We start from the raw sequence: 13790 nt of genomic DNA on the forward strand, positions 1-13790 counted from the left end.
AATATCTACACCGCTATCTGTATAAACATGGAAATATCTACATCGCTATCTGTATAAACAGGGAAATATCTCCACCGCTCTCTGTATAAATATGGAAAGATCTACACCGCTATCTTTATAAACATGGAAATATCTACACCATTATCTGTATAAACATGGAAATATCTACACCGCTCTCTGAATAGACATGGAAATATCTACAACGCTATCTGTGTAAACATGGAAATATCTACACAGCAATCTGTGTAAACTTGGAAATATCTACTCAGCTATCTGTTTAAAAATGGAGATATCTACACGGCAATCTGTGCAAAGATGGAAATATCTACACCGCCATCTTTAGAAACATGGTAATATTTACACCGCCATCTGCATAAACATGGAAATAGCTACACCGCTACCTGTATAAATATGGAAATATCTACACCGCTATCTCTATAAACATGGAAATACCAACACCACTTGCACTATAAACATGGAAATATCTACAGAGCTATCTGTGTAAACTTGGAAATATCTACACCGCTATCTGTGTCAGCATGGAAATATCTACAACGCTATCTGTGTAAACATGGTAATATTTACAACGCTATCTGTGTAAACAGGGAAATATCTACACCACTATCTGTATAAACATGGAAATATCTTCACTGCCATCTGTATAAAGATGGAAATATCTGCACTGCGAGCTGTATAAACATGAAAATATCTACACCGCTATATATATAAACATGGAAATACTAAAACCGCTATCTGTGTAAACATGGAATTATCTACACCTCTATCTGAATAAACATGGAAATATCTGCACTGCTATCTCTATAAACATGGAAATACCTACACCACCATCTGTATAAACATGAAAATATCTACACCGCTATCTGTATAAACATGGAAAAACCAACACCGCTATCTGTGTAAACATGGAATTATCTACACCTCTATCTGAATAAACATGGAAATATCTGCACTGCTATCGCTATAAACATGGAAATACCTACACCACAATCCCTATAAACATGGAAATATTTACACCACACTCTGTATAAACATGGAAATATCTACACCGCTGCCTGTATAAACCTGGAAAAATCTACACCGCTATGTGTATATATATGGAAATATCTACACCGCTATCTCTGTAAACATGGAAATGTCTACACCGCTCTCTGTATAAACATGGAAATATCTACATCGCTATCGATATAAACATGAAAATATCTAAACCGACATTTGTATAAACATGGAAATACCTACACTGTCATATGTATAAACATGGAAATATCTACACCACCATCTGTATAAACATGCAAATATCTACACGGAAATCTGTATAAACATGGAAATATCTATAACGCTATCTGTATAAACATGGAAATATCTGCACCGCTCTCTTTTTAAACATGGAAATATCTGCAACTCTACCTTTTTAAACATCAAAATATCTTCAAGGATATCTGTGTAAACATGGAAATATCTGCACCGGTATCTGTATAAAGATGGAAATATCTACACCACTATCTGAAAAACTTGGAAATATCTACACCGCTCTCTGTATAAACGTGGAAATATCTACACCGATATGTGTATAAACATGGAAATATGTACACCGCTATCTTTATAAATAAGGAAATATCTACATCGCCAACTGTATAAAAATGGAAATATCTACACCGCCATTTGTATAAACATGGAAATATCTACACCGCTATCTGTATAAATACGGAAATATCTACACCGCAATCTCTGTAAACATTGAAATATCTAAACCAATATCTTCATAAACATGGAAATATCTACACCGTTATCTCTATAAACGTGGAAATATCTACGCCACCATCTGTATAAACATGCAAATACCTACCCAGTCATCTGCATAAACATGGAAATATCTACACCACCATCTCTATAAACATGGAAATATCTGCACCACTATATCTATATACATGGAAATATCTTCACAGCCATCTGTATGAACATGGAAATATCTTCACTGCTGTCTCTATAAACATGGAAATATCTATACCGCTGTCTGTGTAAACAAGGAAATACCTACACCGCTCTCTGTATAAACATAGAATTATCACCACCGCTATCTGTATAAACATGGAAATATCTCCATCGCTATCTCTATAAACATGGAAATACCTACACCTGTATCTGTATCAACATGGAAATACCTAAACCGCTACCTGTATAAACAATGAAATATCTACAACGCTATCTGTATAAACATGGAAATATCTACACAGCTATCTGTGTAAACTTGGAAATATGTACACCGCTATCTGTGTAAACATGGAAATATCTACAACGCTATCTGTGTAAACATGGAAATATTTACAACGCTATCTGTGTAAACATGGAAATATCTACACTGCTATCTGTGTAAAGATGGAAATATCTACAACGCTATCTGTGTAAACATGGAAATATCTACACCGCTATCTGTATAAACATGGAAATACCAACACCGTTATCTGTATAAACATTGAAATATCTACACCGCTACCTGTATAAAGATGGAAATATCTACAACGCTATCTGTGTAAACATGGAAATATCTACACAGCGATCTGTGTAAACTTTGAAATATCTACACAGCTATCTGTGCAAGATTGAAATATCTACACCGCTATCTCTGTAAACAGGGAAATATCTACACTGCTATCTGTATAAACATGGAAATACCTACAACGCTAACTGTATAAAGATGGAAATACCAACACCACTATCTATATAAACATGGAAATATCTACACCGCTATCTGTATAAATACGGAAATATCTTCACCACTATCTCTATAAACATGGAAATACCTGCACCGCCATCTTTATACACATGGAAATATCTACACCGCTATCTCTATAAACACAGAAATATCTACACGGCCATCTCTATAAACATGGAAATATCTACACCGCCATCTGCATGAACATGGAAATATCTACACCGCTATCTGTATAAACATGGAAATATCTACATTGATATCGGTATAAACGTGGAAATATCTCCACCGCTATCTGTATAAACATGGACATATCTACACAGCTATCTGTATGAAGTTGGAAATATCTACAACACTATCTATATAAACTTGGAAATATCTACACTGTTATCACTTTAAAAATGGAAATAACTACACCAACATCTGTATAAACATGAAAACATCTACACAGTCATCTGTATAAACATGGAAATATCTACACCACAATATCTATAAACATGGAAATATCTAAATTGCCATCTGTATACACATGGAAATATCTACAAAGCAATCTGTAGAAACGTGGAAGTATCTATACCGCTATCTCTATAAACATGGAAATACCTACACCGCCATCCCTATAAACATGGAAATATCTACAACACAATCTCTATAAACATGGAAACATCTACACCGCTATCTGTATAAACATGGAAATACCTACAAATCTATCTGTGAAAACATGGAAATATCTACACAGCTATCTGTGTAAACTTGGAAATATCTACATAGCTATCTGTGTAAAGATGGAAACTTCTACACCACAATCTGTGGAAAGATGCAAATATCTACACCGCTATCTCTGTAAACATGGAAATATCTGCACCACTATCTGCATAAACATGGAAATGTCTACACTGCCATCTGTATAAAGATGGAAATATCTACACCGCGAGCTGTATAAACTTGGAAATATCTACACCGCTCTCTGTAAAAACATGGAAATACCAACACCGCTATCTGTATAAACATGGAAATACCTACAATGCTATCTGTTTAATCATGGAAATACCTACACAGCTATCTGTGTAAACTTGGAAATTTCTACACAGCTATCTGTGTAAAGATGGAAATATCCACACCGCAATCTGTGCAAAGATGGAAATATCTACACTGCTATCTCTATAAACATGTAAATATCTACACCGCTATCTGTGAAACGTGGAAATATCTACACCACTATCTGTATAAACATAGAAATATCAACACTGCCATCTGTATAAACATGGAAATATCTCCACAGCTGTCTCCTTAAACATGGAAATATCTGCACTGCTATCTGTATAAACATGGAAATATCTGCACTTCCATCTGTATAAACATGGAAATATCTACACTGCCATCTGTATACACATGGAAATATCTACACCGCTGTCTTTATAAACATGGAAATATCTACAATGCTATCTCTATAAACATGGACATATCTACAAAAATATCTGTGTAAACATGGAAATATCTACACAGCTGTCTGTGTAGACATGGAAATATGTACAACGCTATCTGTGTAAAGATGAAAATATGTTCACCCCAATCTGTGCAAATATCAAAATATCTACACCGCTATCTCTGTAAACATGGAAATATCTGCAACACTATCTGCATAAAGATGGAAATATCTACACCGCAATCTGTATAAAAATGGAAATACCTACACCACGAGCTGTATAAACTTGGAAATATCTACACCGATCTCTGTAAAAACATGGAAATACCAACAGCGCTATCTGTATAAATATGGAAATATCTACAATGCTATCTGTGTAAACATGGAAATACCTACACAGCTATCTGTGTAAACTTGGAAATACCTACACAGCTATCTGTGTAATGATGGAAATATCCACACCGCAATCTTTGCAAAGATGGAAATATCTACACCGCTATCTCTGTAACCATGGAAATATCTGCACCGCTATCTGCATAAACATGTAAATATCTACACCGCTATCTGTAAAACGTGGAAATATCTACACCGCTATCTGTATAAACGTGGAAATATCTACAACAATATCTGTGTAAACATGGAAATATCTACACAGCTATTTGTGTAGACATGGAAATATGTACAACGCTATCTGTGTAAAGATGAAAATATGTACACCCCAATCTGTGCAAATATCAAAATATCTACACCGCTATCTCTGTAAACATGGAAATATCTACCCCGTTATCTGTATAAACATGGAAATATCTACACCGCTATCTGTACAAACATGGAAATATGTACACCACGATCTGTATAAACATGGAATTGTCTACACCGCTATCTGTATAAACATGGAAATATCTACACCACTATCTGCATAAACATGGAAATATCTACACCGCTATCTCTATAAATATTGAAATACCTACAACGCTATCTGTATAAACATGGAAATATCTACAACAATATCTGTGTAAACATGGAAATGTCTACATCGCAATCTGTATAAACATGGAAATATCTACACCGCTTTCTTTATAAACATGGAAATATCTACACCGCTATCTGTAAAAACATGGGAATATCTACAACAATATCTGTGTAAACATGGAAATATCTACACAGCTATCTGTGTAAACATGGAAATATGGACACCACTATCTGTGTAAAGATGAAAATATGTACACCGCAATCTGTGCAAGTATCAAAATATATACTACGCTATCTCTGTAAACATGGAAATATCTACCCCGTTATCTGTATAAACTTGGAAATATCTACACCGCTATCTGTATAAACATAGAAATATCTACAACACTATCTGTAAACCTGGAAATATCAACGTCACTATCTGTATAAACATGGAAATATCTCCAGCGCTATCTCTATAAACATGGAAATATCTACACCGTTATCTTTGTAAACATGGAAATATCTACACCGCTACCTGTATAAACATGGAAATATCTACAACACTATCTGTGTAAACATGGGAATACCTTCACAGCTATCTGTGTAAACATGGAAATATGTACACCGCTATCTGTGTAAAGATGGAAATATCTACCCCGCTGTAAGCGCAATTATGGAAATATCTACACAGCTATCTCTGTAAACATGCAAATATCTACACCGCTATCTGTATAAACACGGAAATATCTGCACTGCTATTTGCATAAACCTGGAAATATCTACATGGCTATCTACATAAACATGGAAATATCTACACTACCATCTGTATGAACATGGAAATACCTACACAGTCATCTTTATAAACATGGAAAAATCTACACCACTATCAGTATAAACCTGGAAATATCTACACTGCCATCTGTATAAACATGGACATATCTACACAGCCATCTGTATAAACATGGAAATATCTACAAAGCCATCTCTACAAACATGGAAATATTTACATTGCTATCTGTATAAACATGGAAATAGCCACACCGCTATCCGCATAAACATGGAAATATATACACCGCCATCTGTAAAAACATGGAAATATCTACACAGTCATCTGTATAAACATGGAAATATCTACACCTCCATGTGTATAAACATGGAAATATCTACACTGCCATCTGTATACACATGGAAATATCTACAGAGCCATCTGTATAAACACGGAAATATCTACACCGCTATCTCCATAAACATGGAAATAACTACACCGCAATCTGTATAAACATGGAAATATCTACACCACTATCTGTATAAACATGGAAGTATCTACACCACTATCGGTAAAAATATGGAAATATCTACACCGCTATCTCCATAAACATGGAAATATCTACACCGCTAGCTGTATAAACGTGGAAATATCTACTTGGATATCTCTAGAAACATGGAAACATCTACACCGCCATTTGTACAAACATGGAAATACCTACAAAGTCGATTGCATAAACATGGAAATATCTACACCAATATCCGTATAAACATGGAAATATCTACACCGCTATCTGTATAAACTTGGAAATATCTACACCGCTATCTGTGTAAACATGGAAATACCTACACCGCTATCTGTATAAACACGGAAATATCTTCACCGCTATCTCTATAAACATGGAAATATCTACACTGCCATCTCTATAAACATAGAAACATCTACAGTGCCATCTGTAGAAAGACAGAAATATCTACACCGAGATCGGCATATACATGGAAATATATACACCTCTACCTGTATAAACATGGAAATACCTACACAGCTATCAGTATAAATATGGAAATATTTACACTGCTATCTCTATGAACATGGAAATGTCTACACCGCTATCTATATAAACATGGAAACATCTACATGCGTATCTCTATAAACATGGAAATGTCTACACCGCTATCTGTATAAAAATGGAAATACATACTTGGCTATCTCTACAAACATGGAAATATCTACACCGCCACCTTTATGAACATGGGAATACCTACACAGTCATCTATATAAACATGGAAATATCAACACCGCTATCTGAATAAACATGGAAATATCTACACCGCTATCTGTATAAACATGGAAATATATACAATGCTATCTGTGTAAACATGGAAATATCTACACAGCTATCTGTGTAAACTTGGAAATATCTACACACCTATCTGTGTAAAAATGGAAATATCTACACAGCAATTTGTGCAAAGATGGAAATATCTACACCGCTATCTCTATAAACATGGAAATATCTACACCGCTATCTGTATAAACATGGAACTGTCTATACCGCAGTCTCTATAAATATGGAAATATCTCCACCGCTATCTGTATAAACATGAAAATATCTACACCGCTATCTGTATAATCATGGACATATCTACACCGCAATCTGTATAAACATGGAAATATCTACGACGCTATGTGTGTAAACATGGAAATATCTACACAGCTATCTGTGTAAACTTGGAAATATCTACACAGATATCTGCGTAAACATGGAAATACCTTCACTGCAATCTGTGCAAAGATGGAAATATTTACACCGCTATCTCTGTAAACATGGAAATATCTACAGCGCTACCTGTATAAACATGGAAATAACTACACCACTGTCTGTATAAACAAGGAAATTTCTACACCGCCATCTGTAGAAACATGGAAATATCTACACCGCAATCTGTATAAACATGGAAATACCTACACCGCCATCTGTATAAATATGGAAATACCTACACTGCTATCTCTATAAACATGTTAATACCTACAATGCTTTCTCTATAAACATGAAAATATCTACACTGCTATCTCTATATACATGGAAATATCTACACCTCCATCTGTATAAACATGAAAATATCTACACCGCCATCTTCAGAAACATGGATGTATCTAAACCGCTATCAGTATAAACATGGAAATATCTACACCACTATCTGTATAAACATGGAAATACCTTCACTGCCATCTGTATAAACATGGAAATATCTACACCGCCATCTGTATAAAGATGGAAATATCTACACCGCAATCTGTATAAATATGGAAATAACTACCCCGCTATCTCTATAGACAAGGAAATATCTACACCGCTATCTGTATAAACATGAAAATATCTACACTGCCATCTGTATAAATATGGAAATATCTACGCCGCGAGCTGTATAAACATAGAAATATCTACACCGCTATCTGTATAAACATGGAAATACCGAAACCGCTATCTGTATAAATATGGAAATATCTACACCGCTATCTCTATAAACATGAAAATACTTACACCACCATCTCTATAAACATGGAAATATTTACACCGCTATCTCTATAAACTTAGAAATAACTAGACCGCCATCTCTATAAACATGGAAATATCTTCACCGCTATCTGCATAAACATGGAATTACCTACACAGACATCTGTAGAAACATGGAAATATCTACACCGCCATCTCTATAAACATCAAAATATCTACACCGTCATCTTCAGAAACATGGATGTATCTACACCGCCATATGTATAAACATGGAAATATCTACACGACTATCTGTATAAACATGGAAATATCTTCACTGCCATCTGTATAAACATGGAAATATCTACACCGCCATCTGTATAAAGATGGAAATATCTACACCGCAATCTGTATAAATATGGAAATACCTACTCCGCTATCTCTATAGACATGGAAATATCTACACCGCTATCTGTATAAACATGGAAATATCTACACTGCCATCTGTATAAAGATGGAAATACCTACACCGTGAGCTGTATAAACATGGAAATATCTACACCGCTATCTGTATAAACATGGAAATACCAACACCGTTATCTGTATAAACATGGAAATATCTACAGCGCTATCTCTATAAACATGAAAATAATTACACCACCATCTCTATAAACATGGAGATATTTACACCGCTATCTCTATAAACATAGATATAACTACACCGCCATCTCTGTAAACATGGAAATATCTACACCGCCATCTGCATGAACATGGAAATATCTACACAGACATCTGTATAAACAAGGAAATATCTACACTGCCATCTGTATAAATTTGGAGATATCTACACTGACATCTATAGAAAGATGGATATGTCTACAATGCGATCTGTATAAACATGGGAATTTCTACACCGCTACTTGTATAAACATGGAAATATCTACACCGCTATCTGTATCAACATGAAAATAACTACACCGCAATCTGTATAAACATGGAAATACCTACAGCGCTATCTGTATAAATATGGAAATATCTACACCGCTATCTCTATAAACATGGAAATAACTACACCGCTTTCTCTATAAACATGAAAATAGCTACACAGCTATCTCTATATACATGGAAATATCTACACCTCAATCTCTATAAACATGAAAATATCTACACCGCCATCTTCAGAAACATGGATGTATCTACACCGCTATCTATATAAACATGGAAATATCTACACCACGATCTGTATAAACATGGAAATATCTTCACTGCCATCTGTATAAACATGGAAATATATACACCGCCATCTGTATAAAGATGGAAATATCTACACCACAATCTGTATAAATATGGAAATAACTACACCGCTATCTCTATAGACATGTAAATATCTACACCGCTATCTGTATAAACATGGAAATATCTACACTGCCATGTGTATAAAGATGGAAATATCTACACCGCGAGCTGTATAAACATGGAAATATCTACACCGCTATCTGTATAAACATGGAAATACCAACACCGCTATCTGTATAAACATGTAAATATCTACACCGCTATCTCTATAAACATGAAAATACTTACACCAGCATCTGTATAAACATAGAAATATTTACACCGCTATCTCTATAAACTTAAAAATTACTAGACCGCCATCTCTATAAACATGGAAATAACTACACCGCTATCTGCATAAACCTGGAAATATCTACACAGACGTCTGTATAAACATGGAAATATATAAACCGCCATCTCTATAAACATGAAAATACCTACACCGCCATCTTCAGAAACATGGATGTATCTACACTGCCATCTGTATAAACATGGAAATATCTACACCACTATCTGTATAAACATGGAAATATCTTCACTGCCATCTGTATAAACATGGAAATATCTACACCGCCATCTGTATAAAGATGGAAATATCTACACCGCAATCTGTATAAATATGGAAATACCTACACCACTATCTCGATAGACATGGAAATATCTACACCGCTATCAGTATAAACATGGAAATATCTACCCTGCCATCTGTATAAAGATGGAAATACCTACACCGCGAGCTGTATAAACATGGAAATAACTACACCGCTATCTGTATAAACATGGAAATACCAACACCGTTATCTGTATAAACATGGAAATATCTAAAACGCTATCTCTATAAACATGAAAATACTTACAACACCATCTCTATAAACATGAAGATATTTACACCGCTATCGCTATAAACATAGAAATAACTACACAGCCATCTCTATAAACATGGAAATATCTACACCGCCATCTGAATCAGCATGGAAATATCTACACAGATATCTGTATAAACATGGAAATATCTACACGGCCATCTGTATAAACTTGGAAATATCTACACTGACATCTGTAGAATGATGGAAATGTCTACAAAGCGATCTGTATAAACATGGGAATTTCTACACCGCTACCTGTATAAACATGGAAATATCTACAGTGCTATCTGTATCAACATGGAAATAACTACACCGCAATCTGTATAAACATGGAAGTATCTACAATGCTATCTCTGTAAACATGGAAATATCTACTCACATGTCTGTGTAAACTTGGAAATATCTACACCGCTATCTGTGTAAATTTGGCAATACCTACACTGCAATCTGTGCAACGATGGAAATACCTACACGGCTATCTCTGTAAACATGGAAATATCTGCACCGATATCTGTATAAACATGGAAATATCTACACTGCCATCTGTATAAACATGGAAATACCTACACCGCTTTCTCTATAAACATGAAAATAGCTACACTGCTATCTCTATATACATGGAAATATCTACACAGACATCTGTATAAACATGGAAATATCTACACCGCCATCTCTATAAACATGAAAATACCTACAACGCCATCTTCAGCAACATGGATGTATCTACACCACCATCTGTATAAACATGGAAATATCTACACCACTATCTGTATAAACATGGAAATATCTTCACTGCTATCTGTATAAACAGGGAAATATCTACACCGCAATCTGTATAAAGATGGAAATATCTACACCACAATCTGTATGAATAAGGAAACAATGCTATCTGTATAAACATGTAAATATATACAATGCTATCTGTGTAAACATGGAAATATCTACACAGCTATCTGTGTAAACTTGGAAATATCTACCCAGCTATCTGTGTAAAAATGGAAATATCTACACAGCAATCTGTGCAAAGATGGAAATATCTACACCGCTATCTCTATAAACATGGAAATATCTACACCGCTATCTGTATAAATATGGAAATGTCTATACCGCAGTCACTATAAACATGGAAATATCTCCACCGCTATCTGTATAAACATGAAAAAATCTACACCGCTATCTGTATAAACATTTAAATATCTACCACGCTATGTGTGTAAACATGGAAATATCTACACAGCTATCTGTGTAAACTTGGAAATATCTACACAGCTATCTGCGTAAACATGGAAATACCTACACTGCAATCTGTGCAATGATGGAAATATTTACACCGCTATCTCTGTAAACATGGAAATATCTACACCGGTACCTGTATAAACATGGAAATATCTACACCACTGTCTGTGTAAACAAGGAAATATCTACACTGCCATCTGTATAAACATGGAAATACCTACACGGCTATCTGTATAAATATGGAAATATCTACACCGCTATCTCTATAAACATGTTAATACCTACTACGCTTTCTCTATAAACATGAAAATAACTACATTGCTATCTGTATATACATGGAAATATCTACACCTCCATCTCTATAACCATGAAAATATCTACACCGCCATCTTCAGAAACACGGATGTATCTACACCGCCATCTGTATAAAGATGGAAATATCTACATAGCGAGCTGTATAAACATTGAAATATCTACACCGCTATCTGTATAAACATGGAAATACCAACACCGCTATCTGTATATATATGGAAATATCTACACCGCTATCTCTATAAACATGAAAATACTTACACCACCATCTCTACAAACATGGAAATATTTACACCGCAATCTCTATAAACTTAGAAATAACTAGACCGCCATCTCTATAAACATGGAAATATCTACACCTCTATCTGCATAAACATGGAATTATCTACACAGACATCTGTATAAACATGGAAATATCAACACCGCCATCTCTATAAACATGAAAATATCTACAACGCCGTCTTCAGAAACATGGATGTATCTACACCGCCATCTGTATAAACATGGAAATATCTACACCACTATCTGTATAAACATGGAAATATCTTCACTGCCATCTGTAAAAACATGGAAATATCTACAACGCCATCTGTATAAATATGGAAATATCTACACCGCAATCTGTATAAATATGGAAATAACTACACCGCTATATCTATAGACATGGAAATATCTACACCGCTATCTGTATAAACATTGAAATATCTACACTGCCATCTGTATAAAGATGGAAATATCTACACCGCGAGCTGTATAAACATGGAAATATCTACACCGCTATCTGTATAAACATGGAAATACCAACACCATTATCTGTATAAACATGAAAATATCTACAGCGCTATCTCTATAAACATGAAAATACTTACACCACCATGTCTATAAACATGGAGATATTTACACCGCTATCTCTATAAACATAGAAATAACTACACCGCCATCTCTGTAAACATGGAAATATCTACACCGCCATCTGCATAAACATGTAAATATCTACACAGACATCTGTATAAACATGGAAATATCTACACTGCCATCTGTATAAACTTGGAAATATCTACACTGACATCTGTAGAAAGATGGATATGTCTACAAAGCGATCTGTATAAACATGGGAATTTCTACACCGCTACTTGTATAAACATGGAAATATCTACACCGCTATCTGTATCAACATGGAAATAACTACACCGCAATCTGTATAAACATGGAAATATCTACAAGGCTATCTCCGTAAACATGGAAATATCTACACAGCTATCTGTGTAAACTTGGAAATATCTACACCGCTCTCTGTGTAAGTTTGGCAATACCTACACCGCAATCTGTGCAAAGATGGAAATGCCTACACCGCTATCTCTATAAACATGGAAATATCTACACCGATATCTGTATAAACATGGAAATATCTACACTGCCATCTGTATAAACATCGAAATACCTACACCGCATTCTCTATAAACATGAAAATATCTACACTGCTATCTCTATATACATGGAAATATCTACACCTCCATCTCTATAAACATGAAAATATCTACACCGCCATATTCAGAAACATGGATGTATCTACACCGCCATCTGTATAAACATGGAAATATCTACACCACTATCTGTATAAATATGGAAATATCTTCACTGCCATCTGTATAAACATGGAAATATCTACA

This window comes from Pan paniscus, chromosome 6 (assembly GCF_029289425.2).
Source record: "Pan paniscus chromosome 6, NHGRI_mPanPan1-v2.0_pri, whole genome shotgun sequence".
Lineage (NCBI taxonomy): Eukaryota > Metazoa > Chordata > Mammalia > Primates > Hominidae > Pan > Pan paniscus.